The sequence below is a fragment of the Panthera uncia genome, chromosome B4, assembly GCF_023721935.1.
Source record: "Panthera uncia isolate 11264 chromosome B4, Puncia_PCG_1.0, whole genome shotgun sequence".
Taxonomy (NCBI): domain Eukaryota; kingdom Metazoa; phylum Chordata; class Mammalia; order Carnivora; family Felidae; genus Panthera; species Panthera uncia.
The window spans coordinates 97544579-97562594 of NC_064809.1; the positions used below are offsets into that span (position 1 = coordinate 97544579).

Consider the following 18016-nt stretch of genomic DNA (forward strand, 5'->3'; position numbering starts at 1 on the left):
TGTGAGTTCAGGCTCCGCATCAGGCTCTGTGCTATCAGTTCAGAGCCTGGAGCTTGCTTCAGATTCTGTATCTCCCTCTCTCTCTGCCCCTCCCCTACTCAGGCTATGTCTGTCTCTCAAAAAATGAATAAACATTAAAAATTAAAATAAAAAAAAGAAAAAGAAAAGCTAAAGATTAGGAATAAGAGTGCAGATAACTGGGCACCGGATGGCTCAGTCAGTTAAAGGTCTTCCAACTTCGGCTCAGTCATAATCTCTTGGTTCAGGAGTTCGAGCCTTGCATCAGGCTTTGCGCCGGCACAGATTTTTGTGATTTTTAGTCAAAAAACCCAATAGGCTCTGAGAAAGTCTTTTTTTGGTTTTGTTAGTTTGTTTGGTCAGCACAATCCTAAAAGCAACAGGTATGCACACTGAGTACACTAGCAAATAATGGGATATCATTTTTTTGAATCTTGTTTCTAAAGTGCTCCCTCCCCCAACTATTGTGTTTTTAACTTGGCAAGAACTTACCCCATTGGGTGTAATAGGCAGGTTAACATAATCACTTTTCATATAAAATTCAAGGAAATGTCTGTCCTGTGAAATCCTAGCATTCCTAAATAAATTTTAGAGCTATCAGAAATCTTCAAATCATCCATTCACCATCTCTAAATTTTACAGATAAGGAAACTAAAAACAGAAGGGCTAAGTGACTTGCCCAAGATCAGGAAGCCAAAAGAAACCAGAACCCAAGTCTCTTAAGTTCCAGTCTAACGTTCTAAGAACAAAAAATAAAGTCAATGGAAGGAATTATTAGGATTTGGCCTTTTATATTTAAGATGTACTACTGGTGAAAAAACTGCAAAACAGTACTATAATACCACTTCTGTTTTTTAAAGAATTATATATACAAATACCCACACAGGGCATGGAGAGTGGGGAGTAAGGAGACTACCTAAAAGAATAACACCAAACTGCACATACATGGACTATTCTGGACATAAAATGGGGTCCAAGTAGCAGCAGAGATTAACTTTATGAGTTTCTGTAGCTGTTGAATTTTATAGTCAGCACATGTTAATGTAATAACCTAATTTTTTCTTAAAAAAAAAAATCAGGTCACCTGGCTAGCTTAATCCATACAGCATGCAACTCTTGATCTTGGGGTCATTAGTTTGGGCCCCACATTGGGTGTGGAGCCCACTTAAAAAATAAAAATAAAAAATTTAGACAAATACATACTTCCAGAAAAGGAAATACATCTCAAAATGGTTTAAGTCTCAATCTCCCTCTCTCACTGTCTCTCCTCCACCCCACTCCTGAGTGTTAGTGTGTGCACACATATGCTTCAAAGATATTACTATGTAATTGGGGTTCACCTTCAAATTATCTTAATTTGTCTTCACATTAAATGTGGTCGTCCTTTAAGAATAGCACAACATTTATGTGTTAGAATAGTTCTAACATATACGGTAATTTAAGTAAAAGACTGAATTATAAAACTCATTTAAAGACATTTTCCTTTAGGGGCGCCTGGGTGGCTCAGTCAGTTAAGCGTCCGACTTCAGCTCAGGTCACGATCTCACGGTCTGTGAGTCCGTGAGTTCGAGCCCCGCGTCGGGCTCTGGGCTGATGGCTCAGAGCCTGGAGCCTGCTTCCGATTCTGTGTCTCCCTCTCTCTCTGCCCCTCCCCTGTTCATGCTCTATCTCTCTCTGTCTCAAAAATAAATAAACGTTAAAAAAAAATTTTTTTTTAAATAAAAATAAAAAAAATAAAGACATTTTCCTTTAGACACATAGTAGTAATACAAAGTAAATTAATGTATTTGTAATAAATAAGAGTATTTGTAATTTAAAAATTATTTTTACATAAATGCATATTACTAAAGTGGTTTTAGTCATGCTAAAAACATTCTTGGGGCATGTGGGTGGCTCAGTCAGTTATGCGTCTGACTGTTGGTTTCCACTCAGGTCACGACCCCAGGGTCCTAGGATCGAGCCCCATGTCAGGCTCCACACTGAACATGGAGCCTGCTTGAGATTGTCTTTCTCTCTCTCCCTCTGCCCCTCTCTCCTGCTTGTGTTCTCTCTCTCTGTTGCTAAAATTAAAAAACAAAAAACAAAAAACATAATTCTTAGTAGGCTAAACATTCCTCCACATAGTTTATTATTTTACTATGGCATTCCTTGCAACATGGTAAAGACAATGGTAAACTTGAGCTCAGTCCTCTATGTAAATTATGAATTTCAGAATCAATGAGCTCAAAAAATGATTTATATAGCTTTCCACAGACTCTCATGCTGTCTCTCAAGGTTATTTATGGTACTTCTCATGGAGTCCTCTATGTTATTTTTATTTCCCATAATGTTGGAATATTAAATATCTGTCCAAAGAGTAGGGTAGGTGTTAAATGAGTAAATTATATTTCCTTCACTCCTCTCACCATTTCTTTTTCAACCTGTTGACACTGGTGCTCACCTGTAATTCCACTACAATCACATAAAGATCATTCATTGGTAAATTTAATGCTTGCTTTGCCACACCCTTATTCAAAGACTTTCCAGACATTCTAGTCCCTGTAGTCAATCCTTTCACTAGCTCCCTTCACTCTGTCCAAGACTTTGAGTCTAAATTTAGTGTCTCAGGGTTTCATTCTGTTGGAACCTCTTCTCTACCCCCTCACTTTCAACTACCACTTTCATGCAGTAACTCCCTATTCATACCATCAGTCTAGAACTTTCTCCTACATTCAAAACAACATGTCTAATGACCTGCAGAAGTTCAAAAACGACCTGCATCAGAACCATCTGGAGGGCTTGCTCACAAAGAGATTTCCGAGCCCCACCTCCTAAGTTTTTGATTCAGTAGGTCTGAGCAGAAACCCAAGAATCTGCATTTCTAATTCTCAGGTAACACACTTTGAGAACCACTGGCCTACATGATTCTCCCTTGGATAAATTGCAGATACCTTAACTTCAACACAACCTAATATGTCTCCCAGCATCTGCCCTGGCTGCCTTCAAACCATTCTTTACATAGCATCCAGAGTGATCATTCTAAACCATGATCCTTTGTTTAACATATTCTAATCATTTCCAAGAGATCTTAAGACAAAAATCAAAATCCTTAACATGATCAAGCCTTACATGACCCAGTTTTTTGCCTACTGCACCACACCGCTATCAATCCTTCTGTTTTTTGTTTTTTGTTGTTTTTTTTTTTACACCCCCCTCCACAGTGGACTCTTTCAGTTCCTAGCAAAAGTCAAGTTCCTTGCTGTTCCAGGATATTTAAACAAAATGTTCTGCCAGAAATATTATTTTTTTTTCCTCAGCTGAAGTCACCTTTCTTGGCTCCCCTCCCCCACTAGGTCAGCAAATTCTTGTATCACCCTATATTTCTTCCTCTTAGCACTCTCCACATGATAATTACAGTGAATTGTGCAATTAGCAGTTTACAGTCTATTCCCCATCCTTGCCCCTTCAAGCTCAAAGAGGTCAATGTCTGTGTAGTCTCCTCTGAATTTTTTTAGCCACTTGCATAGTGACCTGCACTCAAATATCTGTTGAATTAATGGTCCTATAACATTAAATTATTTTGAAATCCCAAAAGGAAAAGTATTATTAAAAAGGGATTACAGGCATTTTTTTACTATCTTCCAATGTCTACAAATGAGGAAGTTTCATTAAATTCCACTACCTGGAAATTTAAATCAAGAAAAATACCACCTTCAAAAGGTAAAATGAAATCTTCCTATCATAAGTTCCTCTACAACAAGATATATAGGCATATTGTTTATTAACTGTACTAATAAAGTACTGGTATCCATGGGGCGCCTGGGTGGCTCAGTCGGTTGGGCGGCCGACTTCGGCTCAGGTCACGATCTCGCGGTCCGTGAGTTCGAGCCCCGCGTCGGGCTCTGTGCTGACAGCTCAGAGCCTGGAGCCTGTTTCGAATTCTGTGTCTCCCTCTCTCTGACCCTCCCCTGTTCATGCTCTCTGTCTCAGAAATAAACGTTTAAAAAAAATAAATAAATAAAATAAAAAATAAAAAATAAAGTACTGATATCCAAAACCTATTCACTAATATTTAAGCGTATAAGGCAACCTAAAATGATTTTTGCACAAAAATTAATTTACATGTATATCTGCATCAAAGAGTACATCCAGGCTTAGCAACAGAAGTAGTTTTAGTTCATGCCAGGAAATGAGATGGGAGTAGCTGTTCAGAATTAAACCTATATATGGATAACCACAAATATTAATATGACCAAAAATTCAATTAGTGTGCAAAGAAATGTTCTATACACTCTGATCTCCTTTAAAACAGAAAGAATATCTGCTGTCTGTAATTCATTCAACTCTTCTTCTCTAAAGTACATGCTAAACACAAGGACCATGCTCTCAAGTGGTGTTCAGATGAAGGCCAGGACTGAGCATCAGGTGCCCAGGACCCAAGGGCACTGCTGCCCACCTTGCCTAGCCTGCCCCAGTGGCATCTTGGCCCCTGCGCCTCCCCAGAGCTTCAGTCCACAGCCAGGCGGGCCGACCTGGAAGGACCCTGTCTGGCTTACCCTGCCAACCACAGTGAGAATGAGGCCTCCTTGCCTGGGGTCTCAGCCCTGTCTCTGCACTTCTCCTCTGGGGAGAAAGGGCACTGCCTCCACTACTAGTTGGGCCCACACTGCTGCCTTGTCCCACGATGGAGGCATTTGGATCCTCAGACCCCAACCTCATTCAGCCAAGTGTCTTTCTGTGTCTGCGGGGAGGTGGGGGACAGACACTAGGTGGTTCAATGTATTTTGAAGCTCCTTGAGCAGGTGGGTCAGTGTCTGCTTGAAGTGGATTAAACTGTGCCCACCACCAAAAGAAAATTAAAAATTAAAAAAGCAATAATAAAGTGCATGCTAAGTCAGCATAGTACTAACCTACGTGGCAAGCAGAACAGGTATAACTATCTTAAGATGTAACTTTAACAAAGCAGAATTTACATCCAAATAAAGGTTAACTCCATTCAGAGTAGTCATTTTTAGGGGATATTCCAAGTTGTCATCACACAAAACAATTTTGGAACTCCTCTTTTCTAATCTCTTTCTTAACCACCTTCCAAGTGACATTACAGTGATAGGTTTCATCCCTTTTGGTCTTCTGATTTTTAACTAAAAATGTCATTCCTTACTTTGACCCCTAATTTTATGTATGAGACTTGGTCCAGAATGACTTCCCACTGTTTCCGCGTATCAAATCCATCCTCAAAAAAAATGTCATTTGCCACCACAGAATGTAGGTTAAAAGAATGTGACTGAGGAAACAAAAGAAACACAGAAAGAATAGTTCCAAAAGTGTTTCTGAACAACAACATTACTGAAATAAATCTAAATAACTGTGAATACCAATTATATCTTAGACAGGCAAGTTCTAGTATATTTAAAAATTGGTCACATTTCTACTTTAGGCACAATTCATGGATAGGCCTGACCCGTGACTTCTGGTTTTCTTGAATAACAGATGCTGTAAAGCATAAGCACATTTACTACGAACTAAAGATTAAAAAATGAAATAAATTTTAGGAATAAAATCTGGTGGTCTACTGTCACAACATGCCTTGTGGAGGCAGTTTGGTTCACTAAATAGAATATGAATATAAAACGAGATAGGCCAAGATTCAACTTCCGGCTTGGCCTCTTTGTAGCTACATGACTGAGCATGCTACTTAAATATGGAGTCTGTACAACATGAATCACGCCATTGCTAAAAATGGGAATAATGCCATCTATTTCACATCTATTATAAAGATTATATTACATAGTATATCATCTGACTAGAATTCTAGCCCTTAACATTTTCAAGGAATCCTCAAAAGAACTTAAGCGGCTATCTGTTCCAAGCTCTCAATTTTACTAAGATCCACAGGACCAAGTGGTTTGCCAAGGTCACACAGTTACTTAGTAAGAAAGACAATACTTCTGGCAGGTTTCTTATTCTCCCAGTGCATCAGTTTACTAAATTAGTTGGTGTTTGTAATGTTATGTAGCCCAAGCCTGTGACAGAGGGTCTCAAAGAGCATTTTTGAGACAGTAATAAATCAAGACCACTTAAGGACAGTGCTTGCAAATAGGATACTGGCAATCATATATTAATAATTTAGTCCTACAGGTTAAATGTCTCTCTTGGATTTTAAGTCTTTGTTTTTAAAGTTAGGTACAATATTTTAAATTACAGTTAAAACTACCTGATTATGCATAAATTTTGTTTTCTTGAAAGGTTATTTTCTAAGAAAAATATGAACCTTATCTTAAATCAAGATACTAGGAAAAAATGAATGTGTTTCTCATTTATGAAGTATGGTAACTGGTTACAATAAACCAAAAGAGTTACCTAGTTTCCTACAAGTAAAATAAATGCCCATACTTAAGCTAAGAGTTCTTATCAAGGATCAACATTTTAAAATTCAAAATCTAAAGTTAATTCAAGACAATCTAAAAAAATTTTGGTATTGACTTTCTTATTCAATCCCAAAATCAGTTTCTTCATATTTTGATACAGACAGAGAATGGCTTTCTACCTTGGACATGAAAGAAAAATGAGTATCTGGGTACCTAACTCTGGCCTAGATGCTTTTGGGTTTTGAATTGTAGGTATAAATTACCACAACCAAAGTACTCATCATCTTTAATTTATCATGTGAGAACCAAGACTCATAATTATACTTTTGCATGCCAATTCAAAAGGGATCTATGAGAACCAACACAATTTTTAACACTTTAAGAATGACTACCAAAAATGAAAAACTATAAAGATAATTCTTACACTGAAATCCTGTTCCTAAAAGAAAACTAATAAATATGATGACAACGAAAACATTTTTAGAGAATACTAAAAAAGCATATATTTTCTGAATTTAATTAAAATCATACTTTGCCCCACAGACACAAAATGTTTCACTAATTTCAACTTTTGAGTTTGAAGAGGCTGTGAATTACAATACTATGAATAAAGAAACCACAAAGATAACCAAATACATGAGACCTTGCTAGTTAAAATGTTAAATATGTTAAGCAATAAACCTTTTATGTGTATCTCCATTTTTCCTGACGATTTTTTTGTGAGTAATGACAGGCTATTTTTTTTTAATCCTACATCGTAATCATAAATTCTTGGGAAAATAAAGATATAAAAACCATAATCCCCCAAACAATAAAACCTTTGAAAACAGTTAAATATTATCTATATAATACTAAAGATTACATTTTGAAATTTCAGAAGTGTAAGAAAAAGTACCAAAACTCTAAACATAATAGAAACAGTAAAGGACACCGTAACAAGCCAATCAAGAAGGAAATTAATTGTGACAGTAGATACCTGAAAATGTTAAGGATATGTGAAAAAAGTAAAGCAAAAGACCTATAACCACTACCTAGTCCAATCTCTGAATTCTAAAAATCAAGAGTTTCAGAGAATATAAAAAAAGTTCATAAAATAATCAGTAAATAGATGTCCACTGTATTAGGGAATATTTACAACATTGACCTCCCCTGTATTAGGCAAATAAAGAGCCGACTTATTTCCTAAGCTACTTTAAATTTCAATTAAGTATTTACTGTGTAGTTCCCATAATATATAATCAGGCCAAATCTGGGGGTTTAAGTCTTCCATATCACAACCCTTCTGACAGGATTTCAAATGCAAAATAGTCAGCATTTTTAAAATCTAAATTGTAAAAACTTGATTGCAGGAGAATTATGACTCCAATCATACACACACATTTCAGCAGCAGATATCATAGCTATAGAAGAAAGAATTACAAAGTCATAAGAGAAAACTTAACAAGAATAATGGGGAAATGCAGCAATACCACAGAAGAGAGGGGAAAGAAATAGATAAATTTAAACATATTTCCCGAGGATAATTTACAATCAATCAATCTGATATCTAAAGATCCAGTAAAGAATGGGAAATAAAGAGAACAGGTTAAAGAAATTTTATGACTATAAAATGAAAGAAGGAGATAAAAATTAAGGCCTTCAACGAACTAGCTAGGCAATTTAAGTTCAACATTTTTTTTAAGTAGGTTTCACACCCTAAATGGGGCTTGAACTCACAACCCTGAGATCAAGACCTGAGCTGGAACCAAGTTGGATGCTTAATCAACTGAGCCACCTGGGCGCCCCTAAGTTCAACATTTAAAGCACCAAAGATTATAAGGTAGAAGTGAAGGAAAATAGAGAAAAATATCAGTAACTACTGAACCAACGTAGCTATAACAATTAAGGGAGAGAAATAAATATAAAAGAATAAGCCCTCACCTATCTGGACACAGTGAAGACACAGAAAATAACATTTCTCAGTAATCAAAATATCACAAGAGCCATGGGCTTAAAGCTAATACGTTATTCTCTGGAGCAAAGTCAATATTTTATCCACAATTTTAAATGGTCTCATTCAGTTTCCAAATAACAAAGAAGAAATGGCAGAGAATCATAATGACATGTGCAACCAGGATAGAGGACAACAAAAGGGGAATCAGAAAAACTAAGAAGCAAACAAGAATTCAAAAGGAGTACAAGTTTTAGGACCAACTGGCATACAGATATAAACACCTATACAAATCACTAATGAAGAAACATCATTATATTTTAACATAGTATCACGATCACAATTTCTACGAATAAGCCTGCATTTAAAAAAAATAATTCAATACTTCTACATATCTGACGTTTAAGAAGCTAGAAAAGGACTCTAATAAAAGACGACTAAATATAAAATTTCCTTCCAGTTACTCCATCCCATTGAAATAAAAATTCATACAGTTCATACAGAAAGAAGTAAAGCCGTAAGAACAAATAAATTTAAAATTGGAAATAGGGGTAGTGTGTGTGTGTGTAAAGCTTGACATAACAAGCAGAGAAAACCACACGCCCGTTATACCCTTTAAGAGTGACACAAAAGGGTGGGAACCCATATGTGTGACAGGACCCAAGAGAGGCATGATTGCAAACTAAACGATATGGCAAAGGGTGAAAATTGTGGGGTGAAAAACAGAATTAAATGTTACTTGACTGTATGAGAACAACTACATTTCCCATCCCCCATCTCCAAGCAAGCACCTAAACAACTAAGGGCAACATTTACCCGAGGCAAAAAGACACTGCTTTTCTAGAAGATACATGACTAGGAAAGACTAAAGTGAGGATGATGGCAGAGTAATAAACACTTTTCATCTGGCATTTAGAGGGCCAACAGGCTGGAAACTAGCTCCTCTCTCTCGTACCCTAAAACAATGCTTCCCAATAGACAGGCCCTACCCTGTACTGTCCAGCCCTGAAATGCTGTGGCTAGAGTTCCTATTCAAAGAAAAAACTAGTAGGGAAAACAGTCCAAGGAACAGGGTGGGAGAGGGGAGACCCAGACCAGAAGCCCAGTCCTTCTTTCTAAACATGAATGGACAACCAAGAAACACCAGGGATATAAGGAAAACTAATCATGAAAAATAATAATTACAAAAACAAACATAGAAAGTGACCAGAATGGAATAAGAGATAATCGAAGAAGCACAAAAGAACCTTATGTTTCAAAAACCTATTTTACATATTCTGAGACTAAGAGCAGCAAGTATTACAACATAAAACAGAGAAGAATGATAGGAAAAGAAAAACAGAACAAGAAAATTCACAGATTACCCACCCAAAAATAACAGACAAAAAAACTAGGGGAAAAAATCCCCTGAACAAAGAATCACAAACTATGAAAATAAAATGAGACAAAGATGATCAATCCAAGAGAGAAAATACCTGCCTACCTAAGAGCACATAGGCAAACAAAAAAGTGAAGGTTGGAAAATAACAAAGACCTAAGAGCATTTCTGAGAATTGAAGACTCTCATTTAGACAAGAAGAACAACGGAGTGCCTAAAACAAATAACCAAAACAACAACCTAGGGGCACCTGGGTGGCTCAGCTGGTTAAGCATCCCTTGGTTTCGGTTCAAGTCATGATCTCACGGTTCATGAGTTCAAGTCCACATGGGCTCTGTGTTGTCAGCTCTGTGCTTGGGATTCTCTCTCTCTCTCCCTCTCTCTGTGCCCCTCCCACCCTCTCAAAAATAAACTTTAACAACAACAACAACAAAACAAAAACAATCTTTATTAGGACAGAATAAAAAACAAATCATCTTTGAAAAAATAGTGATTAGCCAACATATGGCTTCTAATCAGCACCCCTGGATGCTAGAAGACAACCAAGCAATACTTTCAGAGTTCTAAAGGAAAATTACTTGCAACCTACAATATTGTGCCCAGCTATCAGTCAAATGTTAGAATAGAATGGAGACAATTTGTACATAGAATAAGTTAGAAGTTTACCCATCAAACACACTTTTTCAGGAAGTTACTCAAGGACTCCAGAAAAAAGATCAAGTAAATTTAGAAAAAAAGATCTAAAATAGAATGGATTAAATTCAAGAGTACACCAAAAGGAAGTTCCCAGAAGAGACTTAAAAAGCAACTAGTGCAAACTGAAGCAGAATTAGAGGCAACTCCAGATAAATAGGGAACACAATATAAAGCACACTATGCCAAAGAATTGAGGGGAAGGGGGAACTGATTTTGACTCAGGTCATGATCCCAGGGTCATGGGATCAAGCCTTGCACTGGGCTCCATGCTGAGCTTGGAGTCTGCTTGGGATTCTCTCTCCCTCTCTCTCTGCCCCTCTCCCACTCACTCATTCTCTCTGTCTCTGTCTCTGTCAAAATAAAATAAAAAGAAAACAAAAACAACATAGCTTCCTTTTTTGCATGTTCAGAAACAAACCTCTCCCATGAACTCTACCTCTCTCCTAAGAGGAGAAAAAGTCTTTTAAATAAAGCTAAGTGTCTTTCAGTTTAAAGTAGTTTCTTTCAGCTTAACTTGGTTAAGACAGTGGTTCTCTACCAGGGGCAATTTTGCCCCCAAGAGGACATTTAGCAATGTCTGGAGACATTTTTGGTTGTATGATCAAGCAGAGGTGCTAGTGGCATGTAACGGATAGAGGGATGCTGCTATACATACTACAATGCACAGGACAGCCACTCACAGCAAAGAATTATCCAGCTCAAAATATCAATAGTCAATAGTACCAAGATGGAGAAACCTGCTTTGAGGGAACTCTTCAGACTTTTATAAAAGAACTTTCATCATTTCTCATGGCTTCTCATTCTTATAATGGTGTCTGAGCACAGAGCATTCATGGGCACAAGAAGTATTATGATGGATCTAAATGTAGATCCATGCCCTCTGGGTCCTCATGGGCTTCAGAGTTTTAGGAGAGTCATAACGGCACATGCTGATGAGAATATTATAACAATATCCAGTGGATCTATTAACTTGGTCCCACCTCAGCTCTTGCTGGTATGGATATTCTTAGGAGCTCAACTACCTATCCTAGGCAGCCCAAGCTTACAGTTAAAGCAATACTAGCTGCTTAACAAACCCCAGATCTTCCATTAACTTTACACAATTAAAATCTCTCATTAAAATTACAATCTATTATGGGTACACTCCTCTTTGATGTACAGCTTTCTTCCACATGGTAATTTAAGGACTCTAAATCCTTCCAATCTCATGGCTCTACCACCCTCTTAAGTGCTCCTGGTTCCTTGGATTGGAAAAAAAAAAAGTTGGAGAAAGAACAACTGCTTTTCTGTCACTCTATGCTAAAGTGAAAACACATCATTTCCATTCACATTCCACTAGTGAAAATCAGTCACATACATGGCCCCACCTAGATGCAGGGAAGGATCACAAGGGTAGAGGAGAGAATGACAGAAATGCACTCCTAGCTGAGCAACTACTTCCCAGTGTTAACTATACTACAGCAAGAGGGAGTACCAACTGTGGTGGGCACTGAGCTGAATCTTACAGAGCTGCCCCTCCCCCCAAAATTACTGCATGGTCCCTCCCTTCACAATAGTAGCCTCATGACAAGCTTGCTGGCTCCCACTCTGTTAACTTCTATTTTTTTCACTAGGATTATGTGAGAACTTCTAGATCTCTTTCATACTACATAAGAACCATGGAAAACTCTGGGCCCTACTCTGCCTAAATATACCATCTTCTTCTGCCATGTCAGCACCAGACCAGGTACAGGGCAATAAGCTAATAAGAGGCCGTGCAGGTTGTGAACTTAAGTAGTCTGGCTCCAGAGCCTATGCTATTCGGCCTCCTTAGATTTATAAAATAATAGGTAGTAAGAGAGTAATTCTATGATCATTAATAAATATTTATAAAGCCCCCATATCTCGCAAAACAGGCTAGGAACCATTACAAACTCCCCACTATGATGCACAGCATTGTTTTTTCCTTACTTTTGACTTGCTGATTTTAAGTGCTATTACAGTCAAAACAGGCAAAAATATACAGTAGCAAGGCTGGTCTTCAGAATTTCCTCACCCCCAATCTGTACTTTAAAAATGTACCTGCGCCCTCATGTTCAAGGTGTTCTACCTGTTTACTCTTACCCAGATAATGCTACTTAGAGTGGACTGCTCTCTCCCCAGACCTACCATACTCCCACGCCATCAAAACTTACCTACCCAGATTTCATAATTTCCACAGGGGCCCGAGTCTTCTCTGTAAGAAATTATGTAATCTGATAAACTACTGTGGCACTTGGCAGTCAAAACACAAGTTGCTTTTTCAGTGGTGAAAAATTTCAATAGGATAGATTGCAATTACACAGATTTGTGACCCTCAAATATTACTATATAAAAATCCTCTGTACTAAGTCTGTACGTCAGTCTTACCCTAAAAAAGTATGAATTCAAAAAATTTTAACAAGTCACCTTAAAATACTATATCCACTATGTTCTTTTTTTTTTTTTTTTTTAACGTTTATTTATTTTTGAGACAGAGGGAGACAGAGTGTGAGTGGGGGAGGGGCAGAGAGAGAGAGAGAGAGAGACAGACAGACAGACACAGAATGTGAAACAGGCTCCAGGCTCTGAGCTGTCAACACAGAGTTCGATGTGGGGCTCGAACCCACGAACCATAAGATCATGACCTGAGCCGAAGTCAGACGCTCAACTGACTGAGCCACCCAGGTACCCCAACATGGCAAATACTTCAAACTAGTAACTGGTACATAGCAATCAACACACATTAGCTGTTATTAGTAGTAGTATTACCAGCAACAACACCTACTAAGCTACCTGCAGGAGCTCTAACAATCTCCTTCTGAATCCATCATGTTTTTAACAATCCTAAATCAAAAGTTTCTCCTTTTTATATGAAGAGTCTCCAACCCCAAAACCATTTCCTCTTTTCTTTGGTGGTTTGTGAATATGGAAGGTAGTAACTGGCGTCTTTATCATTTCAAAACTCCAGACTAGTTTTTTTTTTTTAATAAAATTCCCTTCCAAATATTATACAAAGGACAGATTGCTCCAAGGATTATAAACACTACAAAGGGTTCACAAAGTATAGTGAAAAATTGAGATTCATAACCAAATAGCTACCACAGCAAAAAGCTTAGATAAAAAATGATACAGAAGTCCATTAGCCTACTCAAAAAATACCGAATTCTAAAATAAAGCACACAGGTAGAGATCCACCATGGTTTATAGTCATTCAAATCACCAAAAACATAGAGGATGTTTTGGGTAATTTTTTTTTCCTTAATAGCAGGAAAATCCCGTGTCTTCACAACAATGAACACATGACATGATAGGCATGGACTATTTCTTCAAAAACAAATTCTATAAAGAAGAAAAGCCTAAAGGCTCAGATTTTCAGCCACACGTATCCCTTACTTAAAGCTTTAAAAATTTAAGGCATCTAGCATTTTTCCTGGTAACATTAAAATGAAACAAGCCTCATTTCTGTCAGAAAACATTATGCTTGACTGAAAGAAAACTAAGCATCTAAAATTTTGATACTTATAAATTTAGAGGTAATTTAAAGGGTCAACTCAAAGATCAAGTAGATATGAGGTCATGATAAATACACCAAAATATTTTTTAATAATCTAAAGACAAAGATCCATTTTAAACAATTTAACATAAAGTTCTATGTCTTAGATATTGAAGTAGGCACTTCCATACACATTATGAAACTTCATTCTCCCAATAACCATATGGGATAAGGATTATGGTCTTCCTTTTACAAATGAGATAACTAAGGCCCAGTGATTTGCCCAAAGGCACTTACTTGTATAAGATTTAATCAGAAATCCATTTCAAATTTTCTGAACCCCCTAGTTCAATGCTCTTGCTTTCAGTATACCACTGTCACTTCCAAAACTCAAGTACTCTAAATCTTAGTTCTTATAAAGTGTGCCAATCTTTTTATCTGGGAAAGAGAACAGTTATAAGGGGAAGAAAAATTATTCATAATTTACCAAAAAAGACTCACTGTGCTTAATCCCATGATTACCCAGTCCAATTTAAATGCTTTGGTTCATGCTGTCTACCCCCTTAAAATACCTGCTTATCTTCAGATATACAGCTTTCTGCAAAACCTAACTCACGAATTACCTCCTCTAAGAAAGTTTCCCAGTTATGACCTGCTCCCTTCCTCCCAATCCAACATCTTTCCTTATCACCTCACTCCTTGTATCTATTTCGGACTACATTATCACACACTCCTTTTCATTCTCCTGTCATATATCTGGAACTGTATGTTTTCATTCAGTAACTATTAAGCATTTGCAGAGTGGATGGTGAGCAAAAAAGACAGGCCCTTGCTATCATAGATGGTTTACAGGGTTTGCAACTTTAAAAAAGGTAAAAATAACATGGGGTGTAAGAGTATGATCAAGGACAAGCATTCATTTCCTACAAGGCCTCTGAAGAAAGCTTTCTCCCTTGCATACTTGATAAAACTTTTCAGGGAGGAAACAGTCTGGAAGGTCTCTCAGATCAGACCTTCAACTTCATGCCTTCGAGAAAATGAGGGAATGGAATGGGGAACCAAGATAGAAAGGACAGATCTAAAATCTCTCAGGGGTTTCCCACACATGGACGTGAAATCTACCTCTACAGGTTAGTCCAGACATCTCTTCCTGAGTTGTATCCACAAGAAAATGATACTTTAGCTACAACTGCTCCAATCAAGCATCTCCACCAATCTCCTTGCACCCAGCCACCTTCATTATGCAGTACTCAGAGGCTTTTCAATTCAAATTGTATATATGCATTACATGTACGTCATATTCACAAAGCACAAGCAGGACTTACGCCTTCTACTTTTGAACTCTTGATGCTCCAAGATCATTGCTATAAGTGTGTTCAGCTTGGGGTATTATATTCAAATATAATACTTCAGGTGTTGCTATTAGCATAAGAATTTTCCACAAAATTTGAAAACTACATCTAAGCATCAATTCCTATTTTGTCACCCATGCTCTAAGGAACCTGCTCTTGAAGGATTATTTCTAAACCAAGTTTAAATGTAGGAGGAGTACTCACTAAAGAAATTCTGCAATCTGCTCTTTAACAAGGCCAAATTTATAAGTGCCAAAAATGTGCTATAAGAAACACATCTGATTGCCTCCAAAATGTAATAATATTCTAACTGAAAAATGACAGCAGCATCTTTCCGATATCACAGATACCACACTAATATTCAATAAGAAATAAACCATAGCCATTTTTAATCAAACCATTTCTAAGCAGCTGTAACGTATTGTGGCTCAAACGGTTCACATGGAAATTGACCGCAACAACCTAATCTCCATAATTAAAGACCTAAAAAGTAATTCTTATGTTTCATCTATTCCCTTTCCCAGCACTTTGAACAGGCATATTGTAGTCATCTCATACACAGTTACTAACAAAAAAGGGGCAACAAACATGTAAAATTAGCTATATCTTCTATAAAGGACAAACTGCATACCCTTACTCTCCCTTCCCCAACCTGTTCTATAAAACTAGCATGATCTTAATTTCACTGTAAAACAGGTTCTAGCAAGCATAAAAATTGGCCATAGTCGCTAAGCATGATCAACTTTAGATAACACCTGATGGAATGAAGAAGCCCTAACAAGCAATTCACCCATGTCTCTCCACAATCCTTGCTTTCTTTGGAATCCTAAGGGAGGCAAAAACAAAAAACCAAAAAAAACCAAACAAACAAACAAAAAAAACAACCACACACACACACACCAAACCTGTTTTAAATGATTATCTGAAAAGACCTAAAGTGGCATTAATTTGAGGCTAAGTTTCAGGGGGCATAAATAAAAACTAATAACCCTACCATACATAGGACATTCTAATACTAATTAGAAGTCACTCAGCTCCTCTAGGATTAGAAAGGCAAAAACTTCATTAAACTATTGAACGCAAATATGCTTACACCATAAGTTAGAGAAGTTTTCCCATCTGTTTAAATAGGCGCCCAAGGTATCTATTATTTCAAACAGCATTTAGATAAAATGAAATTAGGCAAGTTCCCCAAGGCAGATGTCTTTCATAAAGAAGAGTGTGTTAAATGACTTTTGTGAATGGAAAATCTGCAAGTACTGTTGCTTCACTCAGCTGGTCTTGAGTGGGTGGCTCAATGAACCAGAAGCATGCTCCATTGGAAGCTCCTTAGAACCGGATTCCACCCTTGAGAAAAGGCTTGGAAACAAACAATACATTTAAAAGTACAGCAAAGGCTTCGCCTTCCTCCCATGTTACAAGGAGGCCACAGGAACTGAGTTGAGAGCAACAACACCGTGTCACCGTGTCGGCTCTGCAAGGGCGGGTGCGGTCTGCGGTGCGCGGCACAGCCTCCTCTAGGGCTGTCACAGGAAAACTGGAGCCTCGCCTTAACCGCACCAAGTGACAAAGCGCCAGCTCTCCCCCGGGCGGGGGCTTCCGGCGAGACCCCGAGGTCGGCCCAAACTTCGGGAAGAGTCACTCGGGGCAGTCAAAATGCTCTTACCAACCGCCCCCCCACCGCCCCTTCCGCGGCTATGTAAGGTTTGCAGACGCACGTCCTGTGGGCCCCAAAACACTCCACCCCCGCCAGCCTTTGGAATCCCCCACTCCGAAAAGGGACAAAGGAGCCAAAGAGGAACTCTCCGGCTCGGGGAGTCCCCACTGGCCCGAGCTCAGAACGTGGGGATGGGGGTGCAGTCCCCCGGAGGGGTGCGGACCCGCCACCCCCCCCCCCCCCCCCCGACCCAGGCACCGGCGTGACACTCACCGGTGCGGAGCCCCCGGAGAGGCGGGGAGGAGCAGGCCGATTCCTCCGGGGCCCTGCACGCGCCCGGGCGGACCCCAACTTCTCTAGGCTGCTGTCGCCGGAGGCAGCTAGGGCGCGAGCCCAGACCGAGGGCGCTGGCTCGCGGCCGCGGAGGCGCTGCCGGCTCAGCCCGCGAGGGGGGCGGGAACTCGCGACCCGCGGTCCTCTGGCCAGGGCAGGCTCCACTTTCCCTCCGTCCGCCCGCTACTGGCTGCGACCACTGCCGCGGCGAAAGCTAACGCTGCAGCCACTCGGGCTACAGCTCCCACCACCGCCTGGCCCCGAGCGCGTCGCGGCCTAATGTTGTCATGCGCCGCGTCGCCGCCTCTCTCAGCACCCACAGCCGCCAAGATCCTCTACATTTGGGCGCCCTCCCCCTCCAGGCCCCGCCCCCAGCTCGCGGGCTCCAGCCACCAGCCCCCCTCCCCTCTTTCCCGTCACGTGACGGCGCGCGGAGGCGGCCGCGGAGACGCCTCCCCGGCGGGCCGTGAGGGAGTCGCGCGGGAACAACTGTCAACACCTAGTTCTGCCAGAGCCTTATCGCATCCGAATTGCCTCCGCACACCCGAGGGCGGCTTCGGGATTCGAGCCCACCGCCGCCCGCCGGTGATCTACTGAGGTGTGGTCTGGACCGGTCTTGCAGGGCCCTGCCTAACCTGAGAAGACTGCACAATAGAGCTCACTGGTATTGGCCCAGGACCCCACGCCCACTCGGAGGCCCGGAGGCCCGAGCTTGAGACCCGCCTCCCCAGCCTCGGCTTAACTAAAGTTTTAGACAAACAAAGGAAAAAAGAAGGCATCGTGGTGTCTGGTTTGAAAAGCAGTAACAAATT

The 18016-nt window shown here is 39.6% G+C and overlaps 1 protein-coding gene and 1 long non-coding RNA gene across 11 annotated transcripts in view; one reads left to right on the forward strand and one right to left on the reverse strand.

Annotated features, from left to right (window-relative positions):
• Positions 1–18016, reverse strand: part of OSBPL8 (oxysterol binding protein like 8) — a 150224-nt gene that overhangs the window by 131370 nt on the left and 838 nt on the right. For 2 of the 5 annotated variants that reach the window (XM_049627431.1, XM_049627425.1), the window contains exon 1: positions 17145–17493. The exons of 1 other annotated variant lie outside the window; for it this stretch is intronic. The gene's annotated coding sequence lies outside the window, so the exon portion shown is untranslated. Of the gene's footprint in view, positions 1–17144; positions 17494–18016 lie in introns of those variants that run through there. 2 more of the 5 variants (XM_049627430.1, XM_049627423.1) reach the window with 1 other exon arrangement.
• Positions 17562–18016, forward strand: part of LOC125920309 (uncharacterized) — a 166063-nt gene continuing 165608 nt past the window's right edge. For all 6 annotated transcript variants that reach the window (XR_007457013.1, XR_007457010.1, XR_007457009.1 and 3 more), the window contains exon 1: positions 17562–17868. This is a non-coding gene — a long non-coding RNA (uncharacterized LOC125920309). The remainder of the gene's footprint in view (positions 17869–18016) is intronic.